Source organism: Pelodiscus sinensis, chromosome 6, assembly GCF_049634645.1.
Source record: "Pelodiscus sinensis isolate JC-2024 chromosome 6, ASM4963464v1, whole genome shotgun sequence".
In the NCBI taxonomy this organism is placed as follows: Eukaryota; Metazoa; Chordata; order Testudines; family Trionychidae; genus Pelodiscus; species Pelodiscus sinensis.
The window spans coordinates 53,624,046-53,648,211 of record NC_134716.1 but is presented as its reverse complement, the minus strand read 5'-3'; the positions used below and the strand labels follow the sequence as shown (position 1 = coordinate 53,648,211).

The 24,166-nt window shown below is 36.7% G+C and overlaps 1 long non-coding RNA gene across 1 annotated transcript in view; it reads left to right on the top strand.

Moving 5' to 3' along the window:
* The first annotated feature begins 2,083 nt into the window (after positions 1-2,083).
* LOC142830059 (uncharacterized) overlaps positions 2,084-24,166 on the top strand; it is a 202,106-nt gene continuing 180,023 nt past the window's right edge. Inside the window, exon 1 of the long non-coding RNA XR_012905085.1 lies at positions 2,084-2,448. This is a non-coding gene — a long non-coding RNA (uncharacterized LOC142830059). The remainder of the gene's footprint in view (positions 2,449-24,166) is intronic.

The following is a 24,166-nucleotide window of genomic DNA, read 5'->3' as shown; positions in this document are numbered from 1 at the left end:
GTGGACAGTATTCAGCATAATGGGCAGGACCCCAATCCCTTTTGGGACTTTTGGGTGCAACTGCAGTAGAAATAATGAAACATTGTACTAATTGACATTGTTGAGTGTGCAGTTTTGCATTCTAAATTCTCTTGATTCATAGAAAATTCTTCCTGCTAAAAATTGTCTTCAGTGGTTACCTTTTTTTAAGTAAACCCCATGACAGGGGTTAGTTCCATGATTCTAAACAAATAAGCACTACTGTGTCTTGATACTGATATACAATTATAATCATCTTATTCAGGGAATGGCAGTATTCATCATGTTGTTAGTATTGTAAATTTGTACCATTGTAGATACTAGTCACACAGCTTGGGGTCTTGTACCTTCACCTATTGTTTTCCCTGTGTTATGATAAATTTTCAGCAACACTTGATTAAAACTGCCAATTTGTTGGGTATAAAGAAAATCTCTCGACACCACCAGGACTAATTACATTGTCCTTGCCAAAGGGGTAGTTGAATAATTGCATGCGATTATTGCACAGCTATGGTGCTTTTCATGTCAGTTGCAATGCAATGAAGATTGATTCCCTTTAATTAATCATTCAGAAATAACCCCCTTGTATCATTCCCCAAATAGGAGCAAATATGTTCCTACATCTTTCTTCCAAAAGGCTCCTGAATGCAATTGGTTCCCTGATGAGATAGCATTGGAGTCTGCATGTACATGTGCCTGTCCTAGATAGGAGGGACTGCTTTGTAAATGGCTGTGATTCTTAGTTTCCTTGTTCTTTAATCACAGGTCTTAACTTGCTTTATAATTTTAACAGCAGCAATCACCTGAAAATAAGCAAGGAATAATCCATCTTTTACTAATTGAACCCTGGACAGAATAAGGACTTTCAATTCTGATTTGTATCTAGATAGATATAAATATCTATGCCTATATATTATCTATATATAGATACAGATGTATCCATTCTGTGCCTATCCACCATAATAAATTGGCCTCATACAATTAAATAATATTTCCTGGTACAGACTGAACTTCTCTAGTCCAACAACATCTATGGTCTGCCATGATTTTAGTTATCATGGGTGTGGCCAAGTTTCCCGTGGTCTCATAAAGTTTGTTTAAAGCCACGAGTCTTGGCTTGCAGTGTTGGGTGCTGTTTTTTAGTTTTACATAATATTGACCTCCCATGGTTTGGCAAATTAAATGATTGAAGGTTTAAAGATTAAATAATTAAAGGTCTAGAAAATATGACCTGTGAGGGAAGACTAAAAGAATTGGGTCTGTTTGCTTTAGAAAAGAGAAGACTGAGAGGGGACATGATAGTCGTTTTCAAGTACCTTAAATGGTGTTAAAAGGAGAAGGGAGAAAAAAATTTCTCTTTGACCTCTGATGATAGGACAAGAAGCAATGGGTTTAAACTGCAGCAAGGGAGGTCTAGGGTGGACATTAGGGAAAACTTCCTAACTGCCAGGTTGGTTAAACACGAATAAATTGCCTATGGAGGTTACGGAATCTCACTGGAGCTATTTAAGAGCAGGATAGATAGGCATTTGTCAGGGATTATCTGGTGCTTGGTCCTTCCATGAGGGCAGGGGACTGGCCTTGATGACCTCTCAAGGTCCCTTCCAGTTCTAGTATTCTATGATTCTATAATTCTAAATTCTCTGGTGCTGGTTTGGCACCAGCCAGGTTCCAAGTGTGCCAGACTAGAGTTCAATCTGTACACATTTTTTGCTTCCAGACAATATTCTCATAATAAAAATACTTAAAGACATAGGGTCATCTCCCGCTGAAACCAATGGAAGTAGTCTAGATTTACAGTAGTATATTTTGTTGTTGTTGTTTTTCTACATATTTGTTTTACTTTCCAAATTCTATAGCTGTCTCTTCTGAGCTAATTGCCTCCTCTTTTAATTCAGATTGTAACGAGGCATTACTTCATTCTGGGCTAGAAAGGGTTAAGACCAGACTTGGTCTCAGGTAGCTATATCCACTTCACCTGTTCTGGGTTTAGTCTTAAAAGGGGAGACATTCAGTGAGTTAAAGCTGTGAATGAGATGAATGCTGACAGGAGTTCCTGCCCAGGATTAGCAGTCTGGTACAGACAAAAAATCATGTGGTGCTGTGGCAGGCCAGATGGGGTGCAGAAAGAAAAGTTTTAAGGCAAGAAGGCTATGTGTTTAAGTGGTGTTGACTCCAGGTGTAACAGCTGGCAATTTTGTATGGAAGCAGAGACTAGAAGTATGACCTGACTGGGTAGAAGATTCCTTTGTTTTGTGCCTTTTGGAATTTTGTTTTTTGAAGGTCTCCTTTTACCTAGAAGGAGTGAAAACTGGAGAATAGTTGGAGCTCTAAGAAGCAGACTGATGCATGACCAAACAAGTGTCTGATGAGGAAAACAGGCAGAATTGCTGCAGTACTATACGTGACCATGAAGGGATGCCTGGGCTGGTGAGTTTGCCTTATAACACTGACAATATATTAAAAATATTCAATATTTTAATCTGAAGTAGTTTAAACATATTCACCATTTATATTATAAGATATATTAATGTACTATTTCTACCCACATTGGCATTAAATTTTTCTGAAAAATGGCTGGTATTTTTTCAGTACAGTGTTACAGAATCCTCTCAGCCAGTTTAGCATCTATATATTACAATAAATGATAGGCTTGAAATGTAACATTAAATGGGTATGTAAATCTACAGGTTTGATTCATGTCCATCTCTGTATTAGAATAATCATAACATCAAAAACCAAAGAGAGACAAAAATATATAAAATGTTGTTGAATTGCACACGAAATGTTTGTGAATCTTGTTGCTCATCAAACTGGGATGATATGATATAATCTATTAAATGTATATACTTTTTATATGTATAAATTAGATTGAATTGTTTTAATACGTAAAGCTCATAAAAGGCCTAGCATTTCATGAAAGAAAATGTAGTGTCAGTTTGCACCAACAGATACACAGTTGTTCCAGTAGGAGTTTCCAAACTGTAAATGGTAGAAAATGTTGAATTCACTCCTAAACAAGCATCTACACTTCCACTGCTAAGATGCTACATATCGATAGTATACGTCTATGGTATGTGTGTGTATATTGTTATATTAATTAACTGATAATTATCAGTACCTAAATGCCATTCAATTTTATTTTATTTTATCAAAATAGATATTCTGAATTTAATTCAATGCTATTTTATATCAGTGTAATGAGTGGTAGTGGGACCTGGTTGTTGAAAGACCTGGGGATGGAAAGGTAATTAGGTGGGGGAATTGCAAAATGGATGCAACTTTACTTATTGGAAGGTGGAGGCATTAAGGACATAAGCTTTGGCTGAGAACTCTGCTTTTTCTATAGATTCCAGAGACTATTGGTGTCAGCACTTCAATGGAGCACTATGGAATGTAAAACTTCCCACCTCTCTCCTACATACATACATATACATATATTCCCCTTTGAACTGTAGTTGATGGCACAGGTAGTATCCACAGCTCTCCACAAGGGGAAGTCATTCAAAATGGGAATGGACTATGAGTTTAGCAGGCACAGGAAAGTGTGTTTACACTTATTTCTATAGTTGTAGATGGGGTCAGATTCATAGGTCAGATTTTCACCTAGATATGCAAACAATTGCCTAGGTAGGTTTTCAAAAATTTCAATACAGATGAAGCACCTAATATCCATTGAAATCAATGGAAGCACCTAACTTGTTTAGATGCTTTTGAGAAATCCACTAGGCATCTACCAGTGCCTGAATAGTGGGTCTCGTATATATATAAATGAGCCACTGAAAAGCAAGTTTTCTACCTAGTGTAAACATGAATATAACTGAAGTAAAGATTTTATATTGTAGCCAAAATATGGACTCATTGTCCAAACTTGTGGGAAATGCTTTTTTTACGCTATAAATCTCCAATTCAGCTTTTTCATAGATTTTAGTTTCACTACAAGATTTAATCTGTCCCTGTATAAACCTCTAGCTTATGGTGGTTTAATAGAATATTGAATATAATAAATTTAACACACACCCGTGGTTATCATTGTCTTCTTATTATTGGAAACAAATACACGTCATGCCAGAAATGAAAATAATATGCTGCCACTACATGGTAACTTGCTAAATCATCTCTCTGAAGAAATTATTTAGGAGAAGGTAGTACACAGAAGAGAGGTACAGTTACTGTAGATGTTATAAATTCTACTGAAGTTTAACAAGCTGAACCACCTATTTCATTCTAGAAGGAGTTCTCTCTATATATATTGATTGCACATTCATTCTTTAATCATTATATGTTTTAAAACTAAAAAAAGAAAGATAAGAATAAAATTTCTTCTGCAAATTGAACATTTACAGTAGATATAGAAATGCACAGTGTGAACACTGCTAAAGCTGTGAGAGAGTAAATTGGTGCCACCACAGGATATACAGCTTATACATATGGACCGAGAGCTCACTAGAATATATGAGCATATTTTGTCCTAAAAGGAATAATATTGCCCATAATGTCTGCTTTTAGAAATATACATTTGGTTAGCAAATACATGTGCACAATTAACATTAAAATCTTCTGGTTTATGAACCAGAACTGCAAAAATTCTACTGGATATGCTGGAAAATCATACTTATAAACAAAAGCGGCGAGGATTCCTGTGGCACCTTATAGACTAACTGAAGTATTGTAGCATAAGCTTTCATGGGCAAAGACCTACTTCATCAGATGCATGTAGTGGAAATTTCCAGATGCAGGTATAAATATGCAGGCCAGAATCAGGCTGGAGATGACGAGGTGGATCCAATCAAGGAGGATGAGGCCCACTTCTAGTAGCTGATCTGGAGCAACTTCTCCGCTCTTGGAATTCACACCTCCAGATCAGCTACTAGAAGTGGGCCTCATCCTCCTTGATTGGATCCACTTCGTCATCTCCAGCCTGATTCTGGCCTGCATATTTATACTTGTCTCTGGAAATTTCCACTACATGCATCTGACGAAGTGGGTCTTTGCCCACGAAAGCTTATGCTCCAACACTTCAGTTAGTCTATAAGGTGCCACAGGACTCCTCGCCGCTTTTGCAGATTCAGACTAACACGGCTATCCCTCTGATACTTATAAACAAGTTTTAGTGATGAAATTGAGATACAAAGTGTGCTGCTTTTTCTTTCTTGCACAAAGAGCTATCACAGAATATGCTCATGTTTTTGCACATTTGCCAACAAAGAACTTGAAATATCAAAAGTACAAGCATTTCCAATCTCAATAATTATCTTAAAATACAAAAGATAGTTCCTTTATATGGCACATAATCAGGCAGCAGAATTAACTGAAATATGATGTTATGAAGACTTACAGGTCCATACTTGCAAAATGTTGATCTTCAGTCATTCATGGGGAAGAAAAACGTGTGTGAGCATTTGCTTTTGCACAAATTAGTATTTACCCACAAAAATACTTGTTTGTGAGTGCATTTACCCATTATGCAGTTGCCAAGACTGTGTAGTTGTAGTGCTATAAATTCAAGCTCAAGACATTCTGTTTCATTTGCAGGTATGCAAACTAAACATTTCAAAATTTATACTTCAGAGGGGTTGCCAAGTTAGTCTGTACAGGATAAACTTAAAAAACAACAATAATATGATAACACTTTAAAAACTAACTGTCGACAGAGAGATGTAGATTAGGCACATTGAAATTGCTAATGAAGTGAGGATTTAAATAAACATAAACATGGCTGCCGCTATTTTTTCGAAACGGAGTTTTAAAAAAAAACAACCCTGCAGTCTAGACACGGATCTGTCGAAAATAAAACCTTTTTCAACAGATCCTGTACACCTCATTTTTTGAGGAATACAGGATCTGTCGAAAAAGGCTTTATTTTCGACATATTCGTGTTTAGACTGCCATTTTTTTCCAAAAAACTCCGTTTAAAAAAAAAAGTGGTGGCCATGTTTATGTTAAAGAGATGTGGGATATTTAAATCCTGGCTTTATTAGCAATTTCAATGTGCTTGATTTGCATCCCTCTGTCGACAAAGGGATGCAGTCTAGACATAGTCGTAGATGATATCATGAATGCCCACGAAAGCTCATGATACTATCTACATGTTTTGTTAGTCTTTAAAATGCTACCATACTATTTGTTGTTTTTTAAGTTTAAAATGTATGCTGCAAGGTGTAAAATGCCTTCTGTTCTTCCCTTTAAGCATACTGGTCATTGCTGAAAGGTAGATTACTGTACAATTCATTTTCTATTAAGAATTGGTTCTGGAATTCTGTCTTCCAAAATGTATCTTCAGCTATGTCTTCTCATTGTTGCTTAACTGGTTTTCTCCAACACCTTAATGACTACAATACTGTACTGGATAGCTTTTGTCTAAAATACCTGGTTTGATGGTTGAAAGGTGTGCTTACTAAGATGGAAAGTCTGAAATGGTCATGATATGGAATATAGACCCATAGGTGTTAAGGTCAGAAAGGACCACTATGCTCATGAAGTCTATAAACATTCCAGACTATAAACCTCACTCTCACCCACTCCTGTTACAGACTCATAATCACTGGGTTACATGATTTGAAGACTTCAAGAATATGCAATATGTGTGTTTGATTTAAATGAAAAATGGGCAAATAGTGGGTTAAAATGTTCACACAATTTAATTTTTAAGGTCATTTTAAATTTTGACCATATGTGTGACATTTTGTATTTGATCTCCACAAATATGTGAATATTGAAGTTTTATTGCAACTATTTGAATACTTTTACATGTTTTAGTTAGATTTCTAGACTGTTTTCTAAGAGTGAATTTCAAATATTATTTCTTATAATATTCCCACTGTCTCATTATCTGAGTCACCTAGTCAGGAAACAAACAATATCATGTGACCTAAATGGTGGAGGAACCAGAATGCATAGCAATAACACAGCTTCTAGCACTTTGCTACAATGTTACTCTGCAGTTGGTTTCCTTTCCTAGGTCCTTGTCTTCACAGCTGGATGGGAAATGATTTTCCCACTACACAGGAGTCTCTCTGATATTTAAAATGTTTTCCCATTACAAACTAGAACAATATTTTTTTATCAGTTTGCAGAAACTTTTTTGAGATTGGAATGACTGAAATCAAATGAAATCTTTTAATTAATCTTTCTTTTTTAACTTTCTTTTGGTATAAATAAACTAGCATTTTGGAACAAGAGGTTTATTAACAAGAAAATGAAATTCAAAAGAGCATGTTCTGCCAGCTTAGAAACTCTTTAAAAAAAATTAGAATCTGGATATTTCTTAAAGCCAAAACTTCCTTCTTAACAGTTTAGGTTTTGAGAACTCTTCATAGAATGTGGCTTCAGTACATTGATTTTTTCCATGATGTCCCTATAAGATAATTTAGCAGTCATATTGTTGAAGAGTATTTTGGAGTCAGAGGTCATCATGTCTGTGGAAAGGACACATGCACAATAAGTGCCTTTTGTCTCTGGTATAAGTCATTAATTTACCAAGCTCTAAAAGATCAGTTACCAGTAGCTTTAAAGACTGGACTTGCAATTATCTGAAAATTGGGGCTTATTCTGATCCTGCTTATGCTGGTGAATTGATGTCAGAATTACTTCTAACTTTGCACCAACATGTGAGTTCAGAATCCAGCCCACTGATTCAAGTGGAAAGTATCCTATATTACTGTGGTGGTAAGACCGGACTTTCTGTGGTTCTATAGTGTATTGTGGAATAATCCCTGTATACTTGGGGATAATATTTAACTTTGAACAACTGTTTCCTGAATAAAACCAAATTAAATATTATTCAGGAAAGGTTGCTTATTTCAGCTTGTTTGCAGTCAAACATCTCTACTTTTTATCCCAAACAGCAAAGGAAATCTTTTCTGTTTTATTTAATGTTATTTATCAGATCTATTTGGTAGCTTAAGTAGATACTTAGGGTGCATCTACACTGCACCATAGGTTAAAATAAGATATGAATTGTGTAACTTATTTTGATCTTATTTCAAATAGCTTATTTCAAAATTTGGCACTGTCTACACAGCACTGATTTTGAAATAAAGTGGTATTTTGAAACATCCCTTACTCCTCGTGGAATGAGGTTTCCAGGGACATCAAAATAGCGAGTTTGTTATATTTCACAATTACAGGTGCACTCAAAAGTTGCAGAATAGCTATTTCGGGATACCGGAGGTATTCCGAAATAGCGCTGCAGTGTAGACAGAGCACAAGTGTACGCACAGTTATGAACTGGCCCATGTACATCTATAAGACCTGCTACCATTTGCTTTCTTAACTTTTTGTTATTGAACATTCATTATGCTCAATGCTGTCTTCATCTTCTTCAGCCTTGTCAATTGGTAGTGTCAGTTAAAGTCTGCTCAGGTTTAGATCCAATTTTCTGTTTTTCTTGCATTTAAATGAACAGCCTGTTTATTAGTTAAATTATCAAAACTATCCTATGTTAAGCTTTTTTTTCTATAATTCTGATCTTAATTTTGAGTTCAGTTTGGCTCTTGTTGAATAGGGTTTCTCTCTTCCTTAATATGCAGAAAAGCTCTTAAATTATCAATCTTAAATTAACCCTCTTGCAGCAAATCCTCTGAAGTTCCACCAAACCTCTAAGCAGTTGTCTATTTTTCCTTCATGTCTGTAGAAATCTGACTTGAACTAGTTCTAGAACTTTACACAAATTTGTATACCAGTCAATAGTTTTAGGTGAGTCACACCTTCCCATCACCTTGCTAAGGTGATTCTAACAAAAACTAAGAGAGGAAAGATCAGTTCCATAAGGCTTTTATAAGTCTGAGTTTTTATTATGATAATTTAATTAAAATACTAAGGAGTAATTTGACAGTGGAGACTGAATTATTTCCCTTGCAGTGTGTCCAATAGCAGTTCAAAATGTCTTTGCTTTTGAGCATATCCACCATATATGGATAAATCCTCCCATTTCATTTCAAATTTCAAATTTGCTCAATTAACTTAATTTTAGTGGCGTTAGCTACCATTTACAAATAATTTTATTTTTCTCCCATTATTGTATTTATTAAGGTATGGGGATCATTGCTCCATATGTCCTCCTATTTCTCTTTTTTTAGGACACCATCCTTATATCAACTTTTCATGAATACAGTTATTTCCTATAACTAATAGCTAGATCTCTTTTAGAACAGAGTGGAAAGAAAGTCTTCATGTTTCATGGATCTAAGATGGGTTTCCCCTCCCACCCCAATTTCATCCATTTTCTGCTTAGTGTTTTTTTGTTTGTTTTTTGTAGGAGTTGGTTAACAGGTCTCAATACAGGGTAACTTTTCATTAAATTATCAAACTTCATTGTCTCTGACCAAATTTTGATGTACTTTTAAATTCCCAAAAGTCTCAGCTTTTCAGGCTTTTAGTGGGGTGAAATTCTATATTATCTCTCATGAGCATTAGAAGTGAAGTGCACAGGCTTAGCTTTTCAAATTATCCCAAGTTGCTATTGCTACTTTCATAAACATGTGGTTATCTGTTGATCTGTGGCTTGTTTGCTTTATCCAAAGGAGTTTGTTCTGACTGTACAATACATTTGTTCTGACTGTACAAAGTCCTTACTAAGGCATGGTGTTATCCTGTGCACCAAATTTAAGCACTACTGCCAAGCTAGTCAGTTCAGAACATTTGCTAAAGCCATGTTTCCTGTTCAGGACAAGTTCTAAGGTCTCATTGCTGGGGTGCAAGTGGGCCATCAGGCTGCTGTTACTTCTTAAACAACTTTCCAGGAGTCCAAGAGTTAGATAGACCCTGGGAAAACCTTCAATTTTCTGATTTTAAACAAGTAAAATTTGGCTACAGTGTCAGCATTTTCTGTGATTTCTAATTCTTCTGCAGTGAAGATTCTCCCATCCGCTGATGTTTTAAGTATAATTTTACCTGTCAGGCTTGCAAAAAATAAAATCCAAAATGAAAACAGAATGAAATGCTAGCAGTCTTGCAATACTTCTTTCTATTATATCTATAACACTAAAAGGCAAGGGAGATAGATTAGTTGAAATGTATAAACTATCACTTATTTCTGCTGCTAACACCAAATGCCAATGCAAGGTGTAAAGTATGTCAACGAGAAATGTTCAATTATATTATGCTTACTTTGAAGACCTCCAAGTGGAATCTGCTTAGATAGCAATCAAAACACCAGTGTTTTTATTCTCAGCCAATGCTATGGAAATACTTGAAACAGTAAAAACCTCTTCTAACAACTACTCAGCAATTATGAAGGCACAAATTCACAAAATAAGGCAATCAGTAAAACACCATGCATCAAAAACAACTGTGGGTTGACAAAACAAAATTCCATGTGTTTTTCAATTGGCATCACAACAAATAGAGATGTTGGTTCTAATAACTACAAGTAAGCAGTAGTTAAAGCTAAGCTTCTTTCAATAAAATATGATAAAGAAGTGACTGGCGGGCTTCCCACTTGCCTTATACTTTTTAAATGTTCTTGAAATCCTGACAGATGATGGTAGCTGCTGAAATTATATGCCCATGGAAACAAAATACTGAATAAGTTAAAGTACAAAGCGCTGCAGGTTCCAACTACATAAAACAGATGAGTTAAACCAGAAATCAGTCCCTGGCATGGAATAGCCTTCTTAAATTAAAATGTATATAAAGTTCTTCCTGTATGCAGGTAGAATCACTAAAACACACTTGCCTTTGTGCTTGTAAAAGTATCTATCCATTCTTCAAAGTTCAACTATTTTCCAACTTGATTTTCAATAGGCAATAGGGCTAAAGCATCAAATATCCTCTCTCACGTTTGAGACCATAAATCTTTATGTGCTTTAACTTGGAAAGCATGTCAGTTAAAACCACAGTAATAGGAATTCTAAATATGTGCAATATTGCTGAGTGACATTACTCAGGATACAGGCGGGACTGTTGAACAAGTGTGTATCCCTCTTAGTTCTCCTGCGTGGGGTACCTTTTATATTACTTTGAGGTAACAGCAATGACTCTTGGTCTACTCAGACACAGCCACCAGCATATTAATTGTCCCCACCTTTTGTGTCTGAATGCTCTGGCAGAGTAAAGACAGCAATCCCAAACTTTCCTCCAGAAATGTGAGTCTTGTATTGCTCATCCCTCGCCTGAACAACACAAGCTCATGCACAGTCTGTCATTTTATTAATAGAAATGTACATGCACAAATCCTGCTATCTCAAATGAAGTTTCCCACACACATCAATCCAACACACTGATTTAAATAAAAACAAGTTTATTAACAACTGAAGGATTACATGTCTACAAGTAATTAGGCATAAAAGTCACAATTGGTTACATAGAACTAAAAAGTAAAATGCAACTAAAACCTAATTTAACCAGCTTAGTGAATTTAAAGCAAGAGTCTCCCATACCACATACTAGAACAGACATGATCCCTCCTCAGTTCAAAGCTGTTGCTTCGCTCCTCAGATGTTGCAGCTGCCAAGACTAGAGAGAAAAGGAAGGATCACTGGGAGTATGGGATCCCCATTCTTACATTTTTTCTTCTTTGAGACTCATCTCCAGTTAAAGTTCAGGTGACAAAGTCTATGTGTCTGGGAACCCCCAGTTGTTTATTTTGTTAAAACATAGGTGTCACCCAAACGCTCTTTCCTGCCAAAGGATAGCCAACACTTGCTAGCTGAGGTGTTATCTATTCTTTCATTTTGGGGGAATTGTTGTATGACTCTACACATGTCTCTATTATACATATTTTTTACCTGTACAGTGATGATGATGATGATGATGATCAGTAAATTATGAGGCTTTCAATGATACTACACAAGGCTGACATTGTATGAAATTGATCTTTGTAAAAGAGTGAAGATAGGAGAACAGACTTACAAGTGGAGTTTGTTCTTTCTGAAACAGTTCCGAATTTCATGAGTGTTTGGTTCATCAGTGTTCAAAATATATTTTAATGTCACAGCTTCATTCAGTATGTCAGCTGATAAGTCTGCTTCTCTTCCTTATACATGCCTTTTCTAGAGTCCTCATTCAGTTTTGAAAATGCATGCAAGAAACCACCATAGTTACAAATACCTGAAGATCACCTGTGAATGACTGTAATGACAATTACAGAACTCTTCTCAGGTTTGGAGAATAGCTCTGTAGTCTAAGTCCCAAAACAGTTTTATTTAATTCAGCTCAAACTAGTTCATCTAGTTCAGCCCTGATACTGGCTTTGATAGTAATGTAAGAAAAGATTCTTTAAGAAGTTGATCCCATAAATGATATGACTTCACCCAGCTTTTTTTCTATAATAAACTGGGACCAACATGGCTAAAACACAGCAGTAATAACAATGTCCAGAAGTGAATTAACAAAATTAATTCTGAACCTTTCCTTTGTATCTATTTCACTGCCAGTTTCTTTGTTTTCAAATAATGTCTTCTGTCTCCCTGAATGAGGACATTTTGAGTCTACATCCAATTCACGAGCCATTTCTCAAAATCTATATCAAAACTGCTTGACTACACTCCTGGAAGGTTACTGCGGTTGGTGCTTCATAGACTCAAAGGCCAGAAAGATCCATTGTGAACTAGTCTGACATCCTGTATAACAGGCCCAAGAACATCCTCCATATATTTCCCAGAGCATATCTTTAAAAAAAACCAAAATATTTAATCTAAAATCTATATAATTTCCCTGAAACTGGCTTTTGATCATGCTAATTTCTTTCATCATCTTGGGCCACATAGTGAGAGCTACTATGAAAGTCTAACTAATGATTTCTCTAGCAATGATTTTGCCTGTGAACAAACCATACTTTTAGAAGTTAAGTCATGTAGCACCTAGACTGCCTCACAAATCTGGAGTTTTTGATGATGAACAGATTTTACAGCATATACACATGGCTCCCATCTAGTTTCAGACATGGGTTTCAGGGAAATATACATGTGATTTTTAAAACTATTTCACCTTTTAATAGATCCAGCAAATAACATATACTATCTTTTGCCATAAGTGACTCATGTTGGCACTCTAAAGGAGCACCTCCATCCCAACCCACTGGGTGGCCCTCCCTGTACCTCCTCATTCTGCAGGCATGAGCTGTACCGGATGTTTGCAGTAGTCCAAATGAATTTCTGGACTTGTGGGACGCAGCAGCAGAAATCAGCCAGTTCAAGCCTGCAAACTCTAGTGCTTGTCACTTATGTTTGAGCCATTGTCATAACATTGTACTCTGCAGCCTAAGTGCCATGTATTCTAGTGGGCTCAAAACAATTTAATCTAGTTCAGCTCGGATTCTGGCTTTGATAGCCAATAATGTAAGAAAAGATTGTTTAAAAGCTGCAGTCTGCTTCTTCATCCATTTTTGCATGCCAGGTAATTGGAAATACTTCTCCTACATGAGAATAACCTGGTATACAGTTGAGCTACTATGCACAACTATGCATAATATTTTGCAGTTTTCACTTCCATCAGAATTTGCTGCTTATTTTTTTGACACAAGAGTTGAATGAACTCATTTTGCATGTCCTTACTAATAGAATGCTCCTGTATTTACCTTATCCAAATGATCTGCCAAAAATCAGGCTCATACTTTGACAATAACTCAGTCACTCCCAGGAAGTTTCCATTCCATATGTATCCCCAAGTATTCAATATCCACTCTAAATGACAGTTTTTCTTCACAAAGAAATAGTGTCACATGTTGAAGTTGCTGCAAATAAGTGCCAGTGGTGTTTCTTATCTTCACTTTCCTGCTGCAGCTTTTCATCAGTAGTCACACAATTCCTTATGGTTGTGCAGTATACTTCAAACTTGGGATTTGTCTATACTACCACTTTTGTCAGCATAACTTATGTTGCTCAATGGTGTAGGTGGGGAAAACCCTTAGAATGACATCAGTTGCACTGATAGGGCTCATCTAGACTACGCTAAAGTGTCGAAAAAGGATATGCAAATTCTGTGGGAATTTACATCTCTTCTTCTGATCTCACTCTCGAAAGTGAAAGTAGTCTGGATGTGGGAGGGGGGTTTCGGCAAACTCCCACCCCTTTTTCAAAAAGCCACTTTTCCTCAAAAAATTAGGTTTACGCAGTCTTTTCAAAAAGGGGGGAGGCTGCTGAAAAAACTGCATCCAGACTACTTTCATTTTCGAAAGTGAGATCAGAAGAAGAGATATAAATTCCCACAGAATTTGCATATCCCCTTTCGACTCTTCAGCGTAATCTAGACATAGGCATGGAAGTATCAGTATGGGCAGCGCAATATTGACAGGAGAGCTTCTTGCATTGATATCGCTTCCATCCGCGTAGAGGGTAGTTTTATTACATCAATGGGAGAGCAGCTATGTAAGCAATTTTACAGTAGCCCAGCTACATTGGTACAGTTATGCTACTGTAAGCTTGCTAGTATAGGCAAACCCTTAGTCACAGTTCACATGAACCTCTGTTATCTTATGCATCCTTAGTTTAAGCTCCAACTTCTCACAGTCTGGCACACCATTTATGAAAGCTATTTCTGGGTGTTGAGATGTCTTAACAGATACTCTGGCAAACACTGCATAGAAAATAGGAATAACTGCCCATTGCAGAGGAACATAGCTTTGATCGACAGCTTCTACATTTGGTAGTACTCTTTTGTGGAGTTTATCAGAGAAACATCTTCCATCACTCCATGGCAAATTAAAGTTTTCAGATGTCGCTTGAATAGGACCTCTCTCAAGATAACAAATGGAGCCTGAAAATTTAAGGGGACATACCATGTTGCTGGATCTTGCCCTAGTCTGTTTTGTGATTATCTTTTTCCAGGATACTTGCTAAGGAGGCTGAGCTGAGAGATTATGATAATCTTCACACAAATAGGAACAAATAGCTCTGACAATTTAAGTGAGCCATCTCTCTTAGCTTTACAGATGGCTCTTATATGATGGCTCATCTAAAGTTTTCGTACAGACAGACATTGTAGAGACGGATGAAGTCAGCCCTAGATCCTTTTCCTTGATGTCCCCAGGACCAACCATTCTGTTAGACTGGCATGCTGATGTGACGTGATATTGACTCTGAGAAGAGGGGTCTTCTTGCTTTTCAGCATCTGACAGTTATTTTCACTTTTTTAATGGTAGCATGGTTGAACTTAACTATATTAACAATGAAAGTTTGCTATCCACCCTTACTAACAGGATATTTGCCTGTATTTTAGTGTCATCAAGATGCTGTTGGCAGGATGCTATCCAGCAATGTCATGGGGGTTGGTCTTCCCAAATACAAGAAATGGGTCTCTCTTAAGCCATTTTACAATTACTATTTAAAGTACTAAGAAATCATAGCAAGGTGATTGGTGAAGAAAGATTACATAAGAGTGCTTCAGTATATTTTCAGACTGGAACAGACAAATGCATATCTTTAAATTATAAATGCAGACCAGCAGCAAGTAGATGATCCTACATGTCTTCTGTCTGCTGCAACAATTGAATGTTAGTAGTTTACCGATACTTTGTGCTGAACCACAGAATGTATGTGTCAGCTTTGATACAACCTCCCTGGTGGTAACTGATATCTCAGATTCTAATAGTATGATTTTCCTGTTTTGAGGTGATTTGCATATTTAAACATAACTATTTAAAAAAAAACCATCCTTGTCAGTTATGAATGTTGTTCAGAAGACATACTGAAATATAAAGCTCCACTATTGTCATTTCTGCTGTTTAACACTGGAGAACTACATATTTTGACCTTTGAAAATAATTTCTGGGCCCCTTGAAGATTTTTTGGGACAGGTGAGCAAATGTCCCCAGTGTTCCATGTCTAGCAATTGGCCTGCTCCCTTTTGTGATGGCCTCTGTAAACTCGATTGCTTAAACATGGATTTCTTATTTCCCCAAATGAAGATGTTTATCATAGATTATCATTGATCCAAGAGCAATTTTGGGACTAAAACTTTGATTGTTTGGAAAATGAAATTAATTTGGAGTAGGAGGATATTCATTTTAATTGCCACAATTCTGCATACCCATGACATTTCATATTTTGAACAATTTTCCATATACGTTTCATTTTTATTAATGGACGATAGTTAATATTCCATTACTCTTGCCATCTTTTTGAAATGTGTATTGTCACATGTCTCAATGAAATAATTGCCCATTTGAATTTGCATTTACTTTTTATAACTGATTAGATCAGAGCCCATACCTATGTCTGGGAGTTCTGACTTACAGTAATTTATTTTAAATCTTGACACTATGACAAATTTTAAGATTTCCTCTTGCAAGTCTAGCAATGCATGAGCTCTATATGTAACAAATGTCATGACATCCATGTATATGAAATTTATTACATAACAAATGGGCAAACATCTCCATAACCATAGCAAAAAGAAGTGATAATAAATGTACTTATTATATACTTCTGATAGATACCCAATTTACTCTTAAAGTCAAAATGAAATTCTGATGTGACAACACAGTAGAACTACAATATAACTGTGTCGTTCAAAAGATTGGCAAAAAAACAGTTGGCCCTGGCCTACACTAGGGAGTTTCGAAATAACAAGGGGAGCACCCACACTACCAACCCTGTTATTTCAAAATAAGGGGCTAGTTATTTCAAAATAATAACTCCGGCTTTCCTCGAGAAATAACACTTATTTTAAAACAGTGGTAGTGTGGACACTCCACTGCTGCTATTTTGAAATATCTACTTCCCAGAGTCATTCAAAGTAATTCCTCCCCAGTGCTTCCTGGGGCTCCAAGTTGAGGTAGCACATCCACATTAAGGGAGTCTGCCTCGGACTATTTTCAAGGCTTCCCTATAGTGTAGACATGCTATTTTGAAATAGTTACTTTGGGAGTTATTATTTTGAAATAAGCTATTTTAAAATTATTTCCTAGTGTAGACATGCCCTTAGTTATCACTGTATGCTATTTTTTTTAGAGGGGAGTGTTTATTCCCTCCTCCTCTCCTCCTCACCCCACTCCCCATTTTTAAAGCATTTTAAAGGAATGGTGGAACAGTGAATGTTTCTCTGAAAATATCCACTCAATGTTCTGTGCCAGTCAACAAAGTGAACAGAAATTTTGGGAATCATTATGAAAGTGATAACTAATAAGACAGAAAATATAATATTGTCTCTATATAAATCTATGGTACACCCCATCTTGAATACTGAGTGCAGATATGGTCTCCCCATCTAAAAAAGGATCAATTGGAAAAGGTTCAGAAAAGGGCAACAAAAATGATTCGGGGTATAGAACATCTTTCATAGGAGAACAGATTAATAAGACTGGGAGTTTTCAGGTTAGAAAAGAGACAACTAAGGGGGGATATGATTGAGATGTATAAAATCAGGATTGATTTAGAGAAAGTAAACAAGGAAGAGTTATTTAGTCTTTCATAACTTAATAACTAGGGGTCACCAAATTAAACTAGTAGGCAATGGGTTTAAAACAAATAAAAAGAAGTATTTCTTCACGCAATGCAACCTGAGAAACTCCTTGCTAAAGGATGTTGTAAAGGCCGACTATAATTGGGTTAAAAAATAGATCTAGATAAATTCATGGAGAATAGGTTCATCAATGGCGATTAATGGTTAGGGATGGGGTCCTTAGCCTCTGTTTGCTAGAAGCTGAGATTGAATGACAGGGAATGGATCATTCTATGAGTGCTTGTTTTTTCCAGTCTCTCTGGGGCACTTGGCACTGGCCACTGTCAGAAGACAGACTACTGAGTGAGTTGGGCCTTTGTTCTGTCTCAATATGGCTGTTCTTAGCCTCTTATGAAAGGAACATTATGGAAAAATAACTTTGATTTAACTACCATAAATACAATTGCAAGTACTACAGTATAATTCAGAAATCACCATGATAAATACAAAACATACCTACTTACTGCCCATAGAAAAATACTGTGAAGCTGTCATTATTGGTCAGCTGTTGTGATGAGCAAATTGATGAGGATTAGTAAAACAGTATAGTGTCATAAGCAAAGAAGTTCAAACAGACAGTCCGGTCTCCTCCTAATGGACATATTGTGAGTACCTTAGTGAAGGAAGACTTGACCTTGTAATTTCCCCTTTCTGGGATTGGTAATATTGTTATAGCCCCTGAACATTTCTATAAGCAAATCCTTCCAGAGACAACTGGCACTTCAGTGTGTCCTGTCCAGAGAAATCTCAAGCTTTTGTTGACAGGGCAATTGAAGTCAATGTCTGGAACTGATTTGGGAAGCATTGTCAAATTCTTGCAATCATATTTTCAAATACTATATCCTTCATAATACATGTAAACAATTGCAACTCTTCCCAATTCTGACATGTGGATCATCAGCGCATCAATTGCAGGATTGGACCCAAGATGTCTAGATCTAAAAGCAACACCACTATTGCTGGAGCTAAACAATTCAACTGTACTATTACATCCAATGCTGTAACACAGTCTATCACAAACCTTTTAGTGGTGTTGCTGCTATGGGCCAGATAGACACATTGTAAGCATGGATTACACCAGAAACTGCTGACTTTAGACAGTAATGTGCTGCACTGAAACATTCTTGAAATACTTGAAAATTTGGCACAACATCAAGGCAGGAGTGCAATATTTGTAATTAGGAATGTTATTGCTTTTTTTATTCATGATCACAGTTACTTTACTATAACCCTCACTCTATCTATTTTAAAGTCTCAGCAAGATAACCGTGTTAGCCTGTAACTTTGGAGAAAAGTTTCTACATCCAAGCTCATCTGAACAAGTGAGTTTTGCCCACAAAAGCTCATGATACTATATATATTTTTGTTAGTCTCTAAGGTGCCACAAAATTACTTGTTGTTTCTACCTTTTTTAGATAGGAAAGTATTACCTGCATTTTAAAGAAGGATAAACTGAAACAGAAAATGAAATGATTTGTCTGAGGGTCTACAGCCAGGAACAGAACACTGAGCTAAGAAAAGAACATCCATACTGGGTCACACCTATGTTCTATCTAGCCCAATATCCTGTTTTCTGACTGTGGCAAATGCCAGGTGCTTCAGAGGGACTGAACAAATCAGACAAGCATATAGTGATCCATTGCCATTTTTGGCAGTGAGAGACTAGGGACACCTGCTTGCATCCCTGAACATCTTGGGTAATAGCTTTTAATGGACCTATTCTCTATGAACTTACCTAATTTTTATTTGAACCCAGTTACAGTTCTAGCCTTCACAACAGCCCCAGGGAATAAATTCCACAACTTGACTATATGTTGTGTGAAGAAGTATGATGATTGATGATGCCAAGAGCTATTTATTTTGTGGTAACAGCTAATTTATGCCTCTTGTTTTATACATATATCATGCCTCACCAAATATACTGTTAACTCTTCCATCAATCATGTTCTTCTACATGTCTGATAATTCTGTTATTTACTATAGTTTCATCCTGTTTGCCCAGTACTGAAGTCAGGCTTACCAGCCTGTAATTGCAAGGAACTATTCTGGAGCCTCTTTTTTAAAAATGGCTCCAAATGGCTATCCCCCAGTCATCTGATACAGAAGCTAATTTAAGTGGTAGGTCCATACCACACTTAGTAGTTTTGAAATGTCATATTTGAGAGTCTACAAAACTCTTGAATGAATACCATCTGGTCTTAGTGACTTATTACTGTTTAATTTATCCATTTGTCCCAAAACCTCCTTTAATGATACCTCAATCTGGGAAAGTTTCTCAAATTTGTCACTTTAAAAGAATGCTTCAAGTGTTGGAACCTCTCTCACATCCTCTGCAGTAAAGACTGATGCAAAGAATTAATTTAGCTTCTCTTCAGTGGCCTTATCATCCATGAGTGCTTCTTTAGTATGTGGATTGTCCAGTGGCCCTATTGATTGTATGGTAGGATTCCTGATTCAGAAATGCTTTTAAAAAGTATTTATTTTGCTGTGAGTTGTTGACTCTTTGGCTAGTCGGTCTTCAAATTCTTATTTGGCCTTCCTAATTATATTTTTACACTTGACTTGCTAGAACTATGCTCCTTTTTATTTTCCTCAGTGGAATTTACCTTCCAGTTTTTGAAAGGATCCCTTTCTGCCTTTAACCACTTCTTTTACTTTTAGTCATGGTGGCACTTTTTTGCTCCTCTTACTCTGTTTTTAAATTTGGAATATACATTTAATTTGGGCCTCTTATGGTGTTTTTATCACCATCGCTCCTTATTCTTAACAGCAGTCTCTGGACACCTGGTCTATACTAAAGGGGAAGGTCAACTTATGATACGCAACTCCAGCTACGTTACTTTGACTCCAGCTATATAATTATCTTAAATTGTGCATGGCGCCATCCACACAGCGAGAGGTCAATTGAGCACACAGGCCCATCAACTTCCCTTACTCCTTGTGAGGAGCTGGACTACTGTCACCAACAGGAGCACTCTCTCAGATTGAATTAGCAGATCTTCCCTACACCTGCTAATTTGAATCCTGGAAGATCAATTGCAGCAGCGTCAATCATCTCAGTAGTGTAAACAAGCCCAGAAATATTTGCATCACAAAATGATGACACAAATGTCAGTGCCCAGGAGAACAAATTCATAACATCACAACTCTGCACATAAACTTTAATTGACAGCTTTCGCCATGTGAACTTTCAGATTAGTTCCATTTTAAGAAAGTGAAGAATTGGAGACTTTTGAAGAAAAAACTCACAAATATACAAAACGGAAATCAGCTGGGGGATGGAAGCAGTTGATAAAATTTAAAAGGAAAACTTACTTGCTAGTCTGTCCCTTTGACTAATAGATCCTGAAATTACAATGAAATATTAAAATAAATTATTTTTACTGCTTAGTGAAAATTACATCTTTTATGTAGCTGTGAAATTCCCTATTTATTTACCTACTTAATTTACCCAACTTTTAAAAATTGGAATCCAGCACTACTTATTGATTTCCAGTTGATGGCTATCATCTGTGCTCTAATAAAATGACAGATGTTCAAAAATCTACCATCAGAGACCTTTATAGTGCAGGACATGGGTTAAACATATTTGCATTTCATCTCTCAGCCATTTATGAAACTGTTGTAAATGATTTAGCTTAGCTTTTAGATTTCAGAGTCATTTCATTTCAATCTGGACTCACTCTTGTATAATTCTTAGGCTTTGTTCAACCAAGTGAAGACTACTGACATTTAGCATGTGGAATAACATGTCAAAAATAGGGAATGCTGAAATTCACGGTTTGTGCATTTAGTAAAGATGTGAAATAAAGTCTTTGATGCATGTTAAAATCACAGTAAAATGTACGTGAAACCTAATTGTAAAATGTAAATGAAGCTTAATTGTTTACCATGCACTTGGAGTTGAAATCCTGCTGTGTAGTGCATAGCAGCATCCTTTTGGAATATGCTGGAGAGGCAAAGCAAAGTCCAGGATGGTTTGGCTGTGACAAATGCCTTCATTGTTCATGAGCCCAAAAATGCAGTGCTTTTCAGAATGGGGGAAAATACATCTTTCTGCAGCAGTGAACACTTAAAAGCATGCTCCCAGAGGAGGAAAAATCATTATAAAGAAAGCACCACTACATTGCAATATATATTTTGATTTACTAAAATAAAAAATCATAAGAACTTATTAAAGTTTAACAGTCCATCAGGTAAATGTACCATCATGGTTTTTCTATATGGCTTTCTTTTAAGTGTTCTAAATAAACAAACAAACAAAAACTCCCAACAACTTCTTATCAAGTCCATAATGCAGTAAGCGTTCATTAGAAGGCCTTCCACTGCAATGAGATACTGCATTCAGAATTCCTGAATTTTCAGTCTTTTGGAAACTAAAATGTCAGAACAATAAAATTAAGGCAAAAACAACAACAACAAAAATCTCCAGAATAATGACAAGTCACATTTTCTTTTTAAACGTATTTTAATGTATAACAAAAGTGCATTTTTAATCTTCAGTATTTTATTTCAGATGTCATGGTATTCTTTTTCAGTAAAGATACCCCTATGGGGGAGGAGATTTTGGATAATCCCATTTATTAGGAAGAAACAAGTAATAGCAACAGGGAATTAAATTAGACATATAAATAGTTGGGCCTGAGAGGACTGAGGTAACTATAGATGTTACCTGTAACTATTGCCTGCTGGGTGCAAAGGCTGTAGACCTTCTGATACACACAGACAGAACAATATATGGTGCTGGAGAGGAGTCAATAGCCATGGTACATGGCACATGTAATAGGGAAAGGCAGGAGAGAGGTTCTTCCAGGTAAATTTAGGCTGTGAGGAAAGAAAGTAAAACCCAGATTCCTCCTAAATCAAAATGGAACCACATTTCTGGTACGTAAAACTCAAAGATTTGTAAAGGAGTTTTTAAACTAAGGGAATGCCTATAGATGCAAAAGAGCACATTGTTTTGACAGGCATCCCTTTTGGGAGAATTTTTAAAGGGACATATCTATATCTCTGGTCTCCAACCATCGTATCAGTGGTCTCTGACCTTTTTAGGTCCAAAATTTAGATCACTTTGTGAATTTAAGTCTATCCAGGATCTACCTCTAACTCAAACACCCTTGCCCCACCTCCTTCCCTGAGACGCTGTCTCTGCCCCACCCCTTCTCTGAGGCCCCACTCTGCTCATTCTGTGACAATGGGATACAGATGTAGGGGAATCATAGAATCATAAGGACTGGAAGGGACCTCAAGTGGTCATCGAGTCCAGTCCCCTGCCCTCATAGCAGGATCAAATACCGTCTAGACCATCCCTGATAGACATTTATCTAACCTACTTTTAAATATCTTCAGAGATAGCGTTTCTCAACCTTCCTGGGCAATTTATTCCAGTGCTTGACTACCCTAACAGTTAGGAACTTTTTCCTAATGTCCAACCTAAACTTCCCTTGCTGCATTTTAAGCCCATTGCTTCTTGTTCTATCCTCAGAGGCCAAGATGAACAAGTTTTCTCCCTCCTCCTTATGACACCGTTATAAATACCTGAAAACTGCTATCATGTCCTCCCTCAATCTTCTCTTTTCTAAACTAAACAAACCCAATTCTTTCAGCCTTCCTTCATAGGTTACATTCTCTAGACCTTTAATCATTCTCGTTGCTCTTCTCTGGACCCTCTCCAATTTCTCCACATCTTTCTTGAAATACAATGCCCAGAACTGGACACAATACTCCAACTGAGGCCTAACCAGCGCAGAGTAGAGCGGAAGAATGGCTTCTCGTGTCTTGATCACAACACACCTGTTAATGCATCCCAGGCTCATGTTTGCTTTTTTTGCAACAGCGTCACACTGATGACTCATATTCAGCTTGTGGTCCACTATAACCCCTAGATCTCTTTCTGCAGTACACCTTCCTAGACAGTCACTTCCCATTCTCTGTGTGTGAAACTGATTGTTCCTTCCTAAGTGGAGCACTTTGCATTTGTCTTTATTAACCTTCATCCTGTTTAGCTCAGACCATTTCTCCAATTTGTCCAGATCATTTTGAATTATGACCCTATCCTCCAGAGCAGTCACAACCCCTCCCAGCTTGGTATCATCTGCAAACTTAATAAGCGTACTTTCTATGCCAATATCTAAATCGTTGATGAAGATATTGAACAGAGCCAGCCCCAAAACAGACCCCTGCAGAACCCCACTTGTTATACCTTTCCAGCAGGATTGTGAACCATTAAGAACTACTCTCTGAGTACGGTTATCCAGCCAGCTATAATCATAGACATGTGATTGGTTCTTCTTTTGGAAACAAAAGACCTTCAAGTTTCTGGCTCACACCAACATTCAATTGTATTTATCATAGATTTGACTAGGATGGATTTTGATCTTCATGTTTTATTACTGACAATATATATGGATTTGGGGAAACATATGGTTTTTTTTTTTACTTTATGAATTGATCCCACTGCATTTTTGTGTAACTGCATAATGTTTCCTTTTGTCATTGAGTTATGACAGGACAACTCCCTGACCTTCCTTCCTCTGTGTTGTGTGCATCATTTATATTTTTATGCTTTGGGATGTCTCTGCCTAATCAATGGTTCTACTTCTCCATTTGCTGAACATGAAAAGCATAAACAGATCCATTGATCTGATTAATTACATAAAGGTTAGGATCAGGAACAAGTCTGAGAGTGTTTTCAATGGAGGAGGAAATAATCTATTTTTTAAGCACAGCTTCAGATGCCTTCCTGTCCCCCTTGAAAAACTTTTCA